This window comes from Melopsittacus undulatus (genome assembly GCF_012275295.1).
Source record: "Melopsittacus undulatus isolate bMelUnd1 chromosome W unlocalized genomic scaffold, bMelUnd1.mat.Z SUPER_W_unloc_3, whole genome shotgun sequence".
Classification (NCBI taxonomy): domain Eukaryota; kingdom Metazoa; phylum Chordata; class Aves; order Psittaciformes; family Psittaculidae; genus Melopsittacus; species Melopsittacus undulatus.
The window spans coordinates 1,710,900-1,728,522 of NW_022993945.1; the positions used below are offsets into that span (position 1 = coordinate 1,710,900).

General features: G+C 50.3%; 1 pseudogene; it reads right to left on the reverse strand.

Annotated features, from left to right (window-relative positions):
- Positions 1–214: 214 nt before the first annotated feature.
- Positions 215–16,782, reverse strand: LOC117438238 (protein FAM214B-like; annotated as a pseudogene).
- Positions 16,783–17,623: the final 841 nt, after the last annotated feature.

Here is a 17,623-nt window from a genome sequence, read left to right on the forward strand (position 1 = left end):
TCTCAAACCTCTGCCTCTCCTGGTGAAGCCCCCTCAATGATCTCAGCCCTGCCACAGGGCACAGTCAGGGCATCTGTGTTGCTCAGGAGGATGGGGGCACACAGGGAGAATGATACTTCAAGATGGTGCTTGCTCACTGCCCCTTTACTCATCCCTCCCTGAGGTATTGAGCTGGAGGCTCCCCCATGGCCCCGGGGGATGGAGAAGTTTAGGCTCAGGGTGAGTAGCAGGGATTCCTTGGCATCTCTGTAAAGGATTTCAGTTCATAGGGGATTCCCGAGTCTACTTCTATCGACTTGCGTGAGAAAAGCAGCCAGATATCATTGTGAAGGTAGGTCTTCCCTGATTTGGAGCTGTAAAACCTGAATGGAAACAAGAGCAGGGCGGAGGGACCTCAGGCTCCCAGGCAAGAGCAGGACAGCCTTGACAGTGGCACAACCCCCTCACCTACTTTGGGCTGTAATCAAGGTGGCCATTCTGTTTGCTCTCAGGCAGGGCAGAAGCTCCGACCTCCCTGAAAAAGCAGCCAGTTGTTGCTCCTCCCCAGGGCAAGGAGGTCAGGCTTCCATCCTCCCACTCTGGCAGAAGGGCCTGCATGTTTGGGGGAGGCAGGGACATGTGTGCAAGGAGCTCAAAGGTAACCCTGGGACAGGTGTCTATCCTACCTGGCATGCCCTACCTTAGGTGCATCAGGTAGCAGAGGACCCTGCGGGGTGGGCCAGCATCTGGTAGGTTGCTGGGGCCTACAGTGGCCCTTTCCTCCTCCCCCACAGGCACCAGGAAGATGTGATGGCGTAGGAAGGTCATGTGGTTGGCCGGCATACCCTGGAAGTTGTACTTCACCAAAAACATCTTCACCACAGTCTTGTTGGGGTTAAATAAGGTCTGTAGTGGGTAGGGGGTAAAACCAGGAAGGTCATAGGAATGAATCCATAGGGCATTCATCAGGGGCATCTGGGGGCAGCACCAGTGGGTCCAAGGGCATAGAAAGCCCCACATCAGCCCCAGAGGGCTTAGCCTGAGGCCCACAGGCCAGTCCTTTCCATGCACCTCCACTCCACTCCAAGATCTTTGTTTCTCCCCACCAACACCTTTGTTCCTTGCATCTCCCATCACCTTGTCTTCCTGCCAGCACCCTGGGTACCTTGTGTTCTTCTCTGCTGTGCTTTTTGGCAGCCATGTACTCCCTCTGCACAGAGCTTTCTGGCTGCTGCCCCTATCAAACAACGTGATGGAGTGTATCCACCTTGGGGAGCAACTGGAGCCCATCTGGCCCCCTCTCCATGGAGCTGCCAGAAAGCCAGCTCAACACTTGGATGGTTCCAGCTTTGGGGACCCTTCTTTCCCAAGGCCTCCAAGTCAATCACTCCCTGGGGCAAAAGAAAGCACATGAGAGAGGGAGAAAGCCCATGGAGAGTCCAGCTGGGACCTAGCATGGGGCCACAGGCTCTTCTTGCCAGGAACACCTGGCACAAAGAAGCAAGACAATGCCCAGCTTAGTCCCTCTCTAGACAGAAGGATGAGCAAGTAGCAACGCAGAAGTGATGGCAAAGCAGCAGCCATGAGATGATTGGCTAGCAGCCTGCCTGTTTATACACCTGTAAGGGTTCCTGCTTCTTTCCCTCTTTGCTTTGTGAGTTAAATATTGCTCCCGGCACAGCTAGCAGTCTCCTCAGGTTGCTCGAATCACATTCTCCAGAGAGGTGAGAGAGGCAGCCCCAGAGGATATGTGGTGCCTGGGTACAGCTCCCACTCACCTCCCCCACAGGCCCAGCCCTCCGTCATCTGCATACCAGGAAAGGCAAGGGCATGGTGTGTTCAGAGATGTCAAAGTAGGTGACATCAATGGGCAGAGCAGCATGCTGGGGGCAGTATGAGATGCTGGTACCAATCTCTGCCATGAACACCTTGATCCTCCCCAATGGCACAAAGCATCCTTTCAGGATGGACTCCTGAGAGAGGAGGGAAGTGTTAAGGACTTTCAAACACCAGTCCTGCCCCTTGTCTCTAAACTGCAGGTGAGATCACCCCCATCTCCACTGCAACCATGTCTGCTTGCCCTTGCATGCCTCCTGGCTCTCTGGAGACTGCCGGTGAGTTGCCCTGGCTGCTCACTCCAAGACAGACCCATCCTGAATCAGTGGGCAGAAACCAGCCATCTAACAGAGAGAAGCAGTGGGATTGCCTCAGCTCAGCCACTCAGCTCCATGGTGGCCATCTCAGCAGGGTGTGGGGTCCTAGCATGTCACCCAAAGATCTGCAGTTTAGAGGCACTCAGATGAAGTAAGAAGTCTTCCTCGCTTTGTCCTTTTCACCTGTCCGTTCTTTGGACAGTCCCCAACCATTATGTGGATGCCAGCATTCTCTTGTTTTCACTTGGCTGCCTCTGGTCAATCTGTATGTTCTGCTTGGATAAGGTTTTACAATACTTTCTTAAATCCACCCATGCCAAAATTACAACTAAGGTACAGAACAGCAAATTACAACTAAGGTACAGAACAGCAAAGTTACAACTTGTTAATATATAAAGGCCTTCTATTGATTTACAAATTTTCAAATATAATTCTTTTTAACATAAAATGTCACCCTTTTCTAACATTTCCCCTCTTTGAAAATACTTCATCTTCAGCAAGTATTTTCACTTCTTTGAACTTAAGTAGCTGTCTCCTTATAGGTAGGCGGGGGTGTTGGGTATTTTGGATACTCTCTCATTACTGCTCCTATAATTCGATGAGTCCATGCACTGCTGCGGGCTATTGTCCTTTGGATACAGAGATACATCAGATATATCATCAAAAACACAATTAATATCATGATTACAGTTTGTATGAGGGAATGAACCCATCCAGTAAGATAAAGGCCCAAACTGTCAAATAATGCTCCAATCCAACTCTGTTCAATATTTTCCCTTTCCTTTTGTGCTTCTTGTTCAATTTTGGTCAGCTGGGAAATATCATGCTCTGTACCTGCAGTCACATTGGGAATGTGAATGCAGCAATGGTCCACTCTGTCTTTTAAATATCCACAGACACCATGATCTTTAAGTAACAGCATGTCTAATGCCATTCTGTTCTGCAAGGTCATTTTGGTTGTCGCCTGTAATTGCAAATTTAAATCTCTGAATTCCTTCTTCATTATTCTAGCTAATCTTTTCGTTTGACCAATCAGGTTGTTTTGTTATCTCTTTTTCCTTGTTTTGTTAATTTCCGGAAGAGAAAACGTTATTATTCTCAGATGACACAATTGCTGTATTGTGGAAAGAGAATCAAAACTAGACAAATTTAAAGAATTTAGTAGGTCCTATTTCCTACATATGTCAAGCACAGGCTACTGAGCCTGCCCTTTTTCTCCTGGATGGCTCTCTGATAACAGGGGAGGCCATCCCTCACATCAAGGTCTGGCATGGCATGTGTCCCCACCACTCCATGCCTGCTGGGTTGCAGCCAACAGTGGAGCTAAAGGTTCTTCTTGGTGGCAAACACAGAGACCAACCCAGTCTTGCCGTTGACTGTGGTAGCAGGTGTTTGGTCAACATCAGTCCTTGCACCCTGTTGTCAGTGCAGAGTTTCACCTGCTTCATCCAGTAACAAGTCACTACTATGGCAAAGCTCACACAGATTTACATTAGCAGAGTAACTATTACAGAGTGCATCAGCATGTTGAAGATGCTGATGGCAGAGAGGGACTAACCAAAGAAATTTCTTACAGTGGAGTTCTCCCACCCTCTTAATTTGTTCCATTACCTGCTTTATAACACTATCATCATATTCGAATCTTTCTAGCTTTTGCCTTAGCATTTTCTAGCAGCTGCTGTAAGTTTACATGCCCTAACATCTCTTTTACAGGTGACAAATCCATTTAATACAAGGTATAGTTTCTTATTAGCAACTGGCTAGTAAATACAGGTGGTTTTATACACAAAATCACAGCCTCTAATAATTTACAAGCACACATATTCAAGTTGTTACTTTTCAGTTTCCCTCAAGTGATGTTTGCAATCATTCATTTTTCTCTTCCTCTATCTCATTTTGTTTGGGGTATTCACAGTCAGCTCCTGTAGCTGAGGCATCGAGTTCTTCCACTCGTCTGTCCAGCTCACGGCAAGGCTTGACAAACTTTGCAGGCAGCCACCATGGACCTGTAGGTAGGAGGACACAAATATACCCCTTCTCCCAAGGTTATCAGTTCTTGAGAAACAGACAGGTTAAAGTGATTCCTTAAAGCAGAAGCATTCTGATGCGAAAGGAATGTGAAGCAGCTGCAGAAGTAAGCTGCATAGTTTTAACAGTCAAAGGGGTTTGCTGTACAATTACCCACCTTTTTTTCCTTTCTCTGCCACCCTGATGCAGCTTAGGTGATGGCTGATAAAGCTTGTGGTTGCATTTCCCCTCTCGCTTTTTCAGCTTGCAGTTCTTGTTTCAACCGATCTGTTCCTCCAAATCTTCCTCGCTTTGTCCTTTTCACCTGTCCGTTCTTTGGACAGGCCCCAACCATTATGTGGATGCCAGCATTCTCTTGTTTTCACTTGGCTGTCTCTGGTCAATCTGTATGTTCTGCTTGGATAAGTTTTTACAATACTTTCTTAAATTCACCCATGCCAAAATTACAACTAAGGTACAGAACAGCAAAGTTATAACTAAGGTACAGAACAGCAAAGTTACAACTTGTTAATATATAAAAGCCTTCGATTGATTTACAAACTTTCAAATATAATTATTTTTAACATAAAATTTCACCCATTTCTACAGTGGAACCCACCTCCCTCTCTAACAGGTGGGTGCTATTACCTCAAAGTTGCCTAGGAGAGCATGGCTGATGGTGGTGGCCCAGGGCACTGTGGAAGGCTTGATACACCTGGGTTGGAGCAATCCTAGGCACAGCTACAGGTTGGGCAGAGAAGAGATTCAGAACAGCCCTGCAGAGAAGGACTTGGGGGTGTTGGTAAATGAGAAAATGAACATGAGCTGGCTTCAGTGTGCGCTCACAGCCCAGAAAGCCAGCCGTATCCTGGGCTGCATCAAAAGGAGCATGACCAGCAGGGTGAAGGAGGTGATCCTGCCCCTCTACTCTGCTCTCGTGAGACCTCACTTGGAGTATTGTGTGCATTTCTGGTGCCATCAACATAAAAAGGACATGGAACTGTTGGAACAAGTCCAGAGGAGGGCCACAAGGATGATCAGGTGACTGAAGCACCTCCCATATGAAGAGAGGCTGAGAAAGTTGGGGCTGTTCAGCCTGGAGAAGAGAAGGCTGCGTGGAGACCTCATAGCAGCCTTCCAGTATCTGAAGGGGGCCTATAAGGGTGCTGGGGATGGACTCTTCATTAGGGACTGTAGTGGCAGGACAAGGGCTAATGGGTTAAAATTTAAACAAGGGAAGTTTGAACATGAGGAAGAAATTCTTTACTGTGAGGGTGGTGAGGTACTGGAATGGGTTGCCCAGGGAGGTAGTGAATGCTCCATCCCTGGCAGTGTTCAAGGCCAGGTTGGACAGAGCCTTGGGTGACCTGGTTTAGTGTGAGGTGTCCCTGCCCATGGCAGGGGGGTTGGAACCCGATGATCTTAAGGTCCTTTACAACCCTAACTATTCTATGATTCTATGATTCTATATTCCTCTGGAGACTGCTCCAGAGATGTCGCCTTTGAAAGAGGAGAGAAAATAGGTGTCAAACCAGAGAGCATGCAGCCTTGAGCTGCCCATGTCCCTAGGGGTGAAGATCCCTCTTCAGGTCCCTCCATCCCTTTCTTTGTTGGACGTTGAACCCACATTCCTATCCCCCAGGGGCAGAAGAAACCTCCCTCTGCCCCACAGCTTGGGGTCTTGTGGAGGAGAGACGCCTGGGGCAGGGAAGAGGATTTGTCTCAACCCAACCCTCCCATGGGGGTGCAGGGTGCTGAGGTGGATAGGCACCCCAGGCCTCCATGGCTGTCCCTCAGGGCTGCTGAGACATGATTTGAGGCTCAGCCTGCTCTTCAGCCTCTTCCCAAGCGCAGTGCAATCTGCAGAGCTCTGGAGGGGGCATGAAATCAAGAATTGTGTTAGAGCAGCAACTGGGGACTGTGCATCTCCAGATGTGCCATCATCGCTTTCCCTGCCCCACAGCCCCATGAGGGGCAGGCTGTCAGTGGCCTCTGCAGGGGCATTCAGCAGGGCAGCACAAGGGCTGGGGTAGGGACGTGGGGCTGACAAAATGAAGACCTGGATGCAAGGGCAGGTCTTTACACTCCCAAAATGGCTCTGCTAGGGAAGGGGGTGTTGGTACCCAGCTTGAGGGTGCAGTGTGCAGCTCCTACCCTGCAAAGCAGGTCTCAGGGCCAGCCCCTGTGAACAAGACACCCCCAGAAGGAGCCGTGCACCAACACCTCTTTGCACCTCTCAGGGAAGAAAAGTCCTGTGCCCAGGAGATTCATGCAAAATCCTTGGTAATGCCAACTGCCTGCCCCTGCCCACAGCCAGGGCTCTACAGCTGTAGGGTGGGGGGTTAAAGCCAAGGCAACACTGCAACTTCGTTTTAAAGATGTCCTGAGCAAGCATCTACATGATACTAGTTACCAGCTGGGTCTAAACCACAACAAAGGGGGACACCCTCCCTTCTGGAAGCTACACGAAAGGATGATGGAGCTGGCTGGCATGACTGGGCAGAAATACCAAGTGAAGCTGCTGGAGGGCTTCACTCTGCAAGGGCAGTGCTGGGGGCAGTGCTGGGGGCAGCCAGGCTGGAGGAGCAGTCACCAAAAAGGGCACATGGGCAGGGATGGAGCTGGACCCCCATGGACTGTGTCCTGGATCCAGGTAGCAAGAAAACAGGGTAGTTCTACTGTCAGTCACTGCAGGACGCTGTACCATGGGATGCCCCAGGGAAGAAGAGGAGCATGACAACCCTGGCATGAGCCTGCTGCAGCCTCGGCGAGTAGGACATGGTGAAGGCAGGGAGATGGTCAGGAGGGGCTGGTAAGCAGTGAGGAATTGCAGGCAACTTCTGAATTGCCAGGGTGGTTGCAAGCCTCTGGAGTCTGCCCCATTTCTAAGAGCTTGTGGCACCATGGGGACATGCTACAGGCACCCTAGAACTGCAGAAAAGCCAGTGGCATCTCTATACACAGTACTGGGGTTCCCACTCCCTGGCCAGAGCATGTCAAATCGTGCTCTCTGCCACCAAAACCCTTGTCCAGTGGGCAGAGTGCCCTGATGGATATCATGGCCAGGGACCCAAGCCATCCCACTCCTCTGCATTGTTCTCCCCCAGGCAGGCAGAGGACAGCCACTCTTCCCAAGCCTGCCAGTAAGTCTGGCTTAACATGAAGCTGTCAGACACTGACTGTGGCCCCATGCCAAATGGTCAACTCTTGCTGTTATGGAGAGGTTGTGTCCTGTTCAAATCACAGAATCATAGAATGGTTTGGGTTGTAAAGAACCTGAAGATCATCTAGTTTCAACCCCCCTGCCATGGGAAGGGCCATCTCCCACTAGACCAGGTTGCTCAAGGCCCTGTCCAACACTGCCAGGGATGCAGCATTCACAATTTCCTTGGGCAACCTGTTCCAGTGCCTCACCACTGAGGCCCTAAAGGCCAGAGCGTTGGTTGCAAACAGCCAATCAAGTGACTACAAGGTGTCAAGAGCCAGTGACAACATACAGATGGCACGTCCCCAGGCTGACTGTTAGCTGCTGCCCTGCTCACACCAGTGCACTGGGACAGAACAGGGTGCTGTGCCATGACAGAACACGTCCATTAGGACCACATTTTGCCCATAAGGACAGTCCTGAGCTCTGTCTGCCCCTGGGCCATTCCCTGTCTCCCCCCACAAGTGACGCTCACCTTAGCTGTGGGAAGTAGGTGATTCCAGAAAGGTACCCCCTTGGCATCAGGGCTTCAGCAGGCTGTGGGCATTGGATGGCATGACAGGGGTCTCTTCTCCCTTGCTGATGGGGGCAGGCCCTCATGAGGAGCAGGAGTCAACCACAACCTCACCAGCAGGCATCAGCTTCCTTTTTGCTGGGCAGCTGCTGCTGGCAAGCCAGCTATTCCCACAGGGTGTCTTCTCCAGTGAACTCAGGTTGCTGGGCTCAGGGGTGAATGCTGCCTGTGGAGTTAGGAGGTCCTTGCATCCACTGGTTTCCACTAGCCATTCCTCTTCTGTTAGACATGCTGCTGTGAGTCAGGCTGCTCTCTGTCTTCTGTCTCTTCCCATCAGAGTGCAGCTGCAATCTTTTAATTTGCACAATCTGCAATACTGTGCAAATTAAAATAAAGTAGATTGTGGTCACTCACCTGCTCCCTATTATCCCCATAGTCTGTGAGCTGATCCCCACAGCAAGACAGGGCAATCATCTCTCATGTGCAAAGTACTGCAAGCAATGGGCCAGGAGAAGACATCCTGCAACAAAAGACAGACTAGGGGACAATGTGGGCCCTCTCCGAAAGCTATCAGGAGAACTAGCTGCCCTGGATTTGAAGAAGGCTGAGGTTCTTAATGACTACTGTGCCTCAGTTTTCACTGGCAAATGCTCTGATCACACCACCCATGTCTTGAAAGGCAGATGCAGAGACTGTGAGAATGAAGACCTGTCATGGTTTGAGCATGTTTTGAGGGTGTTTTTTGTTCAAGGTTTTTTTTTTCCAGCCAGGTGGAGGAGGGGAGTCCGGGAGGAAGGAGAGACAGGGCACCTGACCCAGGCTAGGCAATGAGGTATTCCATACCATAGCACGTGATGCCCAGGAGGCATACTGGGAAAGAGAAGGCTGGAGGGGAGAGCTCTGGAGAAAAATGGAGGAGGGAGCACATGGTGCTTGGCCAGGCAGGGTGGAGTGAGTTATGGGTCAGTGGCTGGTGGGGTGTTGTATTCTTTTCACTTGCTGTTTGCTGTATCATTATTATTTGTAGTAGTAAATGGCAGTAGGGGTTTTGTGTTATGCCTTAGCTATTAAACCGTTCTTATCTCAATCTGTGGGGGCTACATTCTTTGGATTCTCCTTCCTAACTCTCCGGGAGTAGGGGGACTTGGTTTAAACCACGACATTTTTGGCGCCCAACGTGGGGCCCGAGGGATTGAGATAAGAACAGATCTGAGCGGATTTATGGTCTCTTGTCACAATGCTGATTTATTGGCTCTTAGAGGTTTTTCTCTGGATCTCGCTGTTTCGGGATTTTACCGGGTACTTGGTGTATGGATTGGATGTGTTTGTGTTTGTGTCGGAGGCTTGTAATACGGTGGGGCTCCGGCAGCAGGGGGGGATGGACGTGGCCGTCGACTTGGACTTGTACCAGGCCGTCCCGCTGCTCTTCGCCGTCCTTGTCCTTATCCTCGTCGTCGTCTGTGTGGAGCTGCGTGAAGCCAGGAAGGAGCGGCCCCGGGAGCTGCCGGCAGCTGAGGCTGCCAGGGAGAGCGGCACGGGGAGCCAAACGGCTGTGGCAGAGCAGCGGGAGCAGGCGGGGGAGGAGCGGAGCAGGGCGGTAGCTGAGCAGGGGGATCAGGCAGCGGGGAAGGTGAGTCCCGCGGCCGTTCCCGACCCTCCGACGGCCGAGAGTGTCCCCGGAAGTCGCCCGCCGACCCCCAGCAGGAGACCAGGCAGCACTTCCCAGCAAGGCAGAGGAGGAACCGAGTCCCGCCGCCGTTCTGAATGCCGCAGCGGCCGAGAAAATTCCCCGGAAGTCACCTGCCGAGTCCCAGCAGGAGGCAGGAGACCACACAGCATTTCCCAGCAAGGCAGAGAAGGAAGATCCGGACTCGGGAGAAGAGAAGCTGATAGTGGGAGAGCTGGCAAGCACGGCAGTTACATCAGCCCCAGTGACAAGTGCAGCAGCAGCATTTGAGAGTTCTGACGGTTATGAATGGCTTTTGGGTGCCCTTGGGACCTGCCTGCTGATTGTGATGGTTTTCGGCATGGTGGCACACACACAGAGTGTGTTCCATCCACAACCATTTTGTCTGATCCCAGAAGTTAAGCAGAGTCAGGTCTGGGTCTTGTCTAAGGTTAGACAAGTACATAGGAGCACCAGGAGACTGTTCCCAAGGCTGGACAGTCATGAGTGGCAGGGCATGTGGGACAGTATGGCCAGGTATCTGATCCACTGGGCCCCTCCAGTGCTTTGGAAGCATTGGAGGTGGAAGGCAGCTGTATGGAGTCCCCAGCAGCAAGCTGTAGAACTGCTGAAGGGGACGGTGAATGATTTTGAGCCTGGTGGGCCCAGATACTTCAGGCTATCAGTCCAGAGATGCAACATAGAGATGTCTCATGATCGAGGGGTGGACTTAAGAGTGATGGTGTATTGGAAATGTGGGATCTGGGCATGACGTGAATGGTATGGAATAAGGGGTGGATAATGTCATGGTTTGAGCATGTTTTGAGGGTGTTTTTTGTTCAAGGTTTTTTTTTTCCAGCCAGGTGGAGGAGGGGAGTCCGGGAGGAAGGAGAGACAGGGCACCTGACCCAGGCTAGGCAATGAGGTATTCCATACCATAGCACGTGATGCCCAGGAGGCATACTGGGAAAGAGAAGGCTGGAGGGGAGAGCTGGAGAGGAAAATGGAGGAGGGAGCACATGGTGCTCGGCCAGGCAGGGTGGAGTGAGTTATGGGTCAGTGGCTGGTGGGGTGTTGTATTCTTTTCACTTGCTGTTTGCTGTATCATTATTATTTGTAGTAGTAAATGGCAGTAGGGGTTTTGTGTTATGCCTTAGCTATTAAACCGTTCTTATCTCAATCCGTGGGGGCTACATTCTTTGGATTCTCCTTCCTAACTCTCCGGGAGTAGGGGGACTTGGTTTAAACCACGACAAGACCTTAGGCCCTGTCCTGGGTTCAGCAGTAGCAGTAATTTTTTCTCCTTCTTGGTAGCTGGTGCAGTGCTGTGTTTTGACTTTCGGTCTGGGAACGGTGCTGGTAGTACTTATGTTTGTAGTTACTGCTCAAATGTTTACTCTGATCAAGTAATTTGTGTGTCTCATCCCTGCTCTTGCAGGGGGGTTGTACTAGATGATCTTTCGAGGTCCCTTCCAACCCTTGGGATTCTGTGATTCCCATGATCTGCCAGGGAAGGAGGGGAAGCTGGGAGGAAACAGAGACAAGACGCTGTCCTGGTTTGACCAGTAGCAGTCATTTTTCTCCTTCTTGGTAGTTGGTGCAGTGCTGTGTTTTGACTTTCAGGCTGAGAACGGTTGCTGATAGCATGTATGTTTTGAGTTACTGCTCAAATGTTTGATTTGTCCAAGGCCTTTTCTGAGCTCATGCTCTGCCAGGAAGGAGGGGAGGCCAGGAGGAAGGAGAGACATGACACCTGACCCAGGCTAGCCAAGGAGGTCTTCCATACCACAGCACATCATGCCCAGGATGTAACCGGGAGAGACCTGGAAGGGCTGGAGCTCTGGGGGGATGGAGGAGGTATCGGTCGGTGCTCGGTCGGGCAGGGTGCAGTGAGTTATGGGTTGGTGGCTGGTGAGGTGTTGTATTCTCTTCACTTGTTATTGGCTTTATCATTATTATTTGTAGTAGTAATAGCAGTAGTGATTTGTGTTATGCTTTAGCTATTAAACTGTGCTTATCTCAATATGTGGGGGCTACATTCTTTGGATTCTCCTTCGTAACTCTCCGGGAGTTGGGGGAGCAAGGGGGAGAGTGAGTAACGAGCTGTGCGGACTTGGTTTAAACCATGACAGACACCTGATCCACAGCATGTCATGCAAAGGGAGGTAACTGGGAGTTGTCCGGAAGTGCTCTGTCTGGCTCTCTTCCAGGTCGGGATTGTTTTGGTGGGTGGTATCATATTCTCTATCCTTGTTTATTTCCTCTATCATTGTTTTTATTGGTGGTAGCAGTAGTGATTTGTGTTATACCTTAGTTATTGGACCGCTCTTATCTCGACTCGTGGGAGTTACATTCCTTCGATTCTCCTCCCCATCCCACGACACTTATTTTTGGCACCCAACAAGGGGCACAGATCTGACCGGATTTATAGTCTCTCATCACAATGCTGATTTATTTGCTCTCAAAGTTGTTTCTCTTGATCTTACAGTTTCAGAATCTTGTAAGTTACTTAGGGCATGTATTTGCTGAGTTAGTGTTTATCAAGTGTGGGGCTTGGGCTAAGGTTCTTATCTCATTGTACTTTATGGTAATGACTTGAATACAATAGAAGCATTGATCATGAAACTGATCTGGTTCATGTTCCCAGTGTGGTCACCACCTTTATACTTTGGGAGGTATATAATCATAGAATCATAGAATAGTTAGGATTGGAAAGGACCTCAAGATCATCTAGTTCCAACCCCCCTGCCATGGGCAGGGACACCTCACACTAAACCATGTCACTCACCCAAGGCTTCATCCAACCTGGTCTTGAACACTGCCAGGGATGGAGCATTCACTACCTCCCTGGGCAACCCATTCCAGTACCTCACCACCCTCACAGTAAAGAATTTCTTCCTTATATCCAGTCTAAACCTCTGCTGTTTAAGTTTCAACCCATTACCCCTTGTCCTATCACTACAGACCCTAATGAATATTCCCTCGCCAGCATCCCTGTAGGCCCCCTTCAGATACTGGAAGGCTGCTATGAGGTCTCCATGCAGCCTTCTCTTCTCCAGACTGAACAGCCCCAACTTTCTCAGCCTGTCTTCATATGGGAGGTGCTCCAGCCACCAATCATCCTTGTGGCCCTCCTCTGGACTTGTTCTAAATGTTGCATGTCATTTTTATGTTGAGGGCACCAGAACTGCACACAGTACTCCAAGTGGGGTCACACAAGAGCAGAGGGGCAGGATCACCTCCTTCGACTTGCTGGTCACACTTCTTTTTAACATCAAGAAGAACTTCTTTACTGTAAGAGTGACAGAGCACTGGAACAGATTGCTCAGGGGCGTTGTGAAGTTTCTTATGTTGGAGATATTCAAGGCCCGCCTGGACACGTTCCTGTGTGATGTTCTCTAGGTTACCCTACTCTTGCAGGGAGGTTGGACTAGGTGATCATTCGAGGTCCCTTCCAACATTTGGGATCTGTGATTCTGTGATTCTTTTGATGCAACCCAGAATACGGTTGGCTTTCTGGGCTGTGAGCACACACTGCTGGCTCATGTTCATTTTCTCCTCTATCAACACCCCCAAGTCCTTCTCCACAGGGCTGCACTGAATTGCCTTTTTGCCCAACCTGTAGCTGTGCCTGGGATTGCTCCGACCCAGGTGTAGGACCTTACACTTGTCATGGTTAAACTTCATGAAGTTGGCATCAGCCCACCTCACAAGTGTGTCAAGGTCCCTCTGGATGGCTTTCCTTCCCTCCACTTTATCAACCAAACAACACAGCTTGGTGTCATCGGCAAACTTGCTGAGGACACACTCAATCCCACTGTCCATGTCAGTGACAAAGATGTTAAACAAGACCAGTCCCAACACCAATCCCTGAGGGACACCACTCGTTACTGGTTTCCAGCCGGACTTTGAACCATTGACCACAACACTTTGAGTGTGGCCATTCAGCCAGTTCTTTATCCACCGAGCGGTCCACCAGTGGAATTAGAGATGTGGGCACATCTACGGGGCTATGATATAATAGGCATCACAGAAACATGGTGGGATGGCTTCTTTGACTGAAGTGTTGGAATGGAAGGTTACAGGCTTTTTAGAAAACACAGGCCCGGTATGAGGGGAGGGGGAGTTGCCCTTTATGTTAGGGATGGGCTGGAGATTATGGAACTCTCTCTGGGGAGAGGTGATGAGTTAACAGAAAGTTTGTGGGTCAGGGTTAAGGGGAAATCAGTGATGGGAAACATTACTGTGGGGATCTGTTACAGACCGCCTGATCAAGAGAAACCTGTGGATGAAGCACTCTACAGAGAAATAGAAAAAGCCTCAGTCTCACAGGCCCTTGTTCTCATGGGGGACTTCAACCACTCTGACATCTGCTGGGGCGATGGTACGACCCAGCACAAGCAATCCAGGACGTTTCTCGATTGTGTGGAAGACAACTTCCTTCTGCAAGCAATAGAGGAGCCAACAAGGAGAGGCACCGTGCTTGACCTCGTGCTCACCAACAGGCAAGGGCTTGTTGGAAATGTGACACTTCAGGGAAGTCTTGGATGCAGTGATCATGAGATGGTTGAATTCGAGGTCCTCAGTACAGTGAGAAGAGCGTGCAGCAAGCTCACTGCCCTGTACTTCAAGAGAGCAGACTTTGGCCTCTTCAGGAAACTGCTTAGCAAGGTTCCATGGGATATAGCCATAGAGGGCAGGGGGGCCCAAGACTCTTGGTTAATATCCAAGGATCACCTGCTACAAGCTCAGGAGTGTTGCATCCCAACTAGAAGGCAGTGCAGCAGGAGGACCAGGAGCCCCCCTTGGATGTATAAGGAGCTGATGAGAAAAAAAAACACAGGAAAAAAGAGGCTTATAGAAGGTGGAAGCAAGGACAGACGGCCTGGGATGAATACAGTGATGTTGTCCGGAAAGTTAGGGACCGGGTTAGGAAAGCTAAGGCCCAATTGGAGCTAAACTTCTCAAGGGATGTTAAGGATAGCAGGAAGGGATTTTATAGGTATGTAACAGCTGAAAAACAGACTAGAGACAATGTAAGCCCTCTCTGGAAGCTTTCAGGAGAACTGGCTACACAGGATTTGAGAAGACTGAGGTTCTGAATGACTTCTTTGCCTCGGTCTTTACTGGCAAAGGCTCTGAGCACACCACCCGAGTCTTGGAAGGGGGACACAGGGACTGTGAAAACCTAGACCTTGGGCCCACTGTACGAGAGGATCTGGTTCAAGACCATCTTAAGAACTTGAATGTACACAAGTCCATGGGACCTGATCAAATCCATTTGTGGGTCCTGAAGGAGCTGGTGAATGAAGTTGCAAAGCCACTGGCCATCATATTTGAAAAATCATGGCAGTCAGGTGAAGTTCCTGATGACTGGAAAAAGGGAAATATAACCCCCATTTTCAAGAAGGGGAAAATGGATGACCCGGGGAATTACAGACCAGTCAGTCTCACCTCTGTGCCTGGCAAAATCTGGGAGCAGATTCTCCTGGAAGGCATGCTGGGGCACATAAAAAACAACAAGGTGCTTGGTGACAGTCAACATGTCTTCACTAGGGGAAAATCCTGCCTGACCAATTTGGTGGCCTTCTATGACGGGGCTACGGAAATGATGGACAGGGTTGGAGCAGTTGATGTCATCTACCTGGACTTGTGAAAGGCATTCGACACTGTCCCACATGACATCCTTGTCTCTAAATTGGAGAGACATCAATTTGATAGGTGGACCACTTGGTGGATAAAGAACTGGCTGAATGGCCGCACTCAAAGAGTTGTGGTGCCGCGGCCAGGTGGAGGGGAGAAAACACCGATACGATGTAGGTTCACAAAATGCTCCGTTTATTGATTCCAAGGCTGCTCTTAATATACTGTCTTACACGCGATCATGCATTACTTGATTGGCTGCTTGACTTTGCCCACGAGGGATACACGCTCCCCTTTACCTCTCCTGATTGGTTTCACACCTTCGCTTCAGCTTAGCGTTACATCATGCTTCTGCAATTACTGGCATCCTGTTATTGCTTTCCTGTTTTGCTGATCTTGACACTTCTTCCTCTTTTAACCTGGGGTCATAAGTTCACTTTCTCACAGCTTGCTGTAGGCCTGTTCAAGCGCCCATGCTCGACCCCCAACGTTGTGGTCAACGGTTCAATGTCCAGATGGAGACCAGTAACGAGTGGTGTTCCTCAGGGATCGGTGTTGGGACCGGTCTTGTTTAACATCTTTGTCGGTGACATGGACAGTGGGATTGAATGCGCCCTCAGCAGGTTTGCCAATGACACCAAGCTGTGTTGTTTGGTTGATAAAGTGGAGGGAAGGAAAGCCATCCAGAGGGACCTTGACACACTTGTGAGGTGGGCTGATGCCAACCTCATGAAGTTTAACCATGACAAGTGTAAAGTCCTACACCTGGGTTGGAGAAATCCCAGGCACAGCTACAGGTTGGGCAAAAAGGAAATTCAGTGCAGCCCTGTGGAGAAAGACTTGGGGGTGTTGGTTGAGGAGAAAATGAACAATGAGCTGGCAGTGCACGCTTGCAGCGCAGAAAGCCAACCGTATTCTGGGCTGCATCAAAAGAAGCATGACCAGCAGGTCGAAGGTGGTGATCCTGCCCCTCTACTCAGCTGCTGTGAGACCCCACTTGGAGTACTGTGTGCAGTTCTGGTGCCCTGAACATAAAAAGGACATGGAACTGTTAGAACAAGTCCAGAGGAGGGCCACGGGGATGATCAGGGGACTGGAGCACCTCCCATATGAAGACAGGCTGAGAAAGTTGGGGCTGTTCAGTCTGGAGAAGAGAAGGCTGCATGGAGACCTCATAGGAGCCTTGCAGTGGCTGAGGTGAGTGGCTTGTGACAGGACGCCTGCAACTCCGGAGTGGAGTGGGGTGAGATCAGCGTCCAGGAGCCTCACCTCAGAGTCACAAGAGCCATCGAGGAGGGAGCCTCAAGTCCTCGACAGTACTTGACCAGGAGCTGGCAGCTCAGCTCATGCGAGGAGCTGACTCACCCGGGGCAAAGCCAGGAGGATTGGTACCAAATGTGAGTGGTTAAAAACTCACCCAGGGAGCACGGCGACCAGGAGTGCAGCGAACAGAGCAGGCAAACAGAGCAGGTCGAGGCAGTTTGCATGGCATTTCTTGCGAACAGGTGAGCAGGATAACTGCCTCGTCAAGAGACCTTGCCTGGAGTGCAGAAGGAGGAAGGAGTGCTTGTTTGTGTGGAGAGACGTAGACGGATCGATCAACCAGATAGATCATGGTTACAGCACAATCAAAAGCTGTAGTGAGGAATAATGTGGGTATCCAGACTGAGCCTTCCCGCAAAAATGCGGCCATGCAGGTCTCTGGCTGCAGCGAATGCCTTAGCCCGACACTTGTATTGAAGGGAGCCAGTGACACTGCTTGTGTTCGCTGTGAGCAAATAAATGATCTGCTCAGGCAGGTGGTTGAACTGAGGGAGGAGGTAGAAAGGTTGAGAGCCATCAGAGAATGTGAAAGTGAAATAGATTGCTGGAGCCACAACCCTAAGGCAGGGGCAGAGGGAAGTGGTTGAACAAGTGATGGATCCCCTTCCCTCCTACCATCAGACAGAAGGAGCGAACTTAAGGGACAAGGAGGTATGGAGGGAGGTCCCTCCTCAGAGAGGTAAGCGAAAACCCTCACAATCCCTTCCTCTCTCCCAGTTGCCCTTGAATAACAGGTATGAGGTCTTGGAACTACAGGGCCAGGTAAATGGAGATGGAGGGGTAGATCTATCTAGTGAGTCACCTCGGGCTTGTCACTCACCCCCATGCCTTAGAACTACCCAACCAAGAAGAAAAGAAGAGTAATTGTGGTGAGCGACTCTCTTCTGAGGGGAACAGAAGGGCCCATGTGTCGACCAGATCCATCCCACAGGGAAGTCTGCTGCCTTCCTGGGGCTCGGATTAGAGATGTTAAAAAGAAACTCTCTGATCTGGTACAGCCCTCTGACTACTATCCGCTGCTGGTTTTTCAGGTTGGCAGTGATGAAATTATTACAAGGAGGACAAGGGCAATGAAGAGAGACTTCAGGGCCCTGGGACAGCTGGTTAAAGGGTCTGGAGCGCAAGTGGTGTTT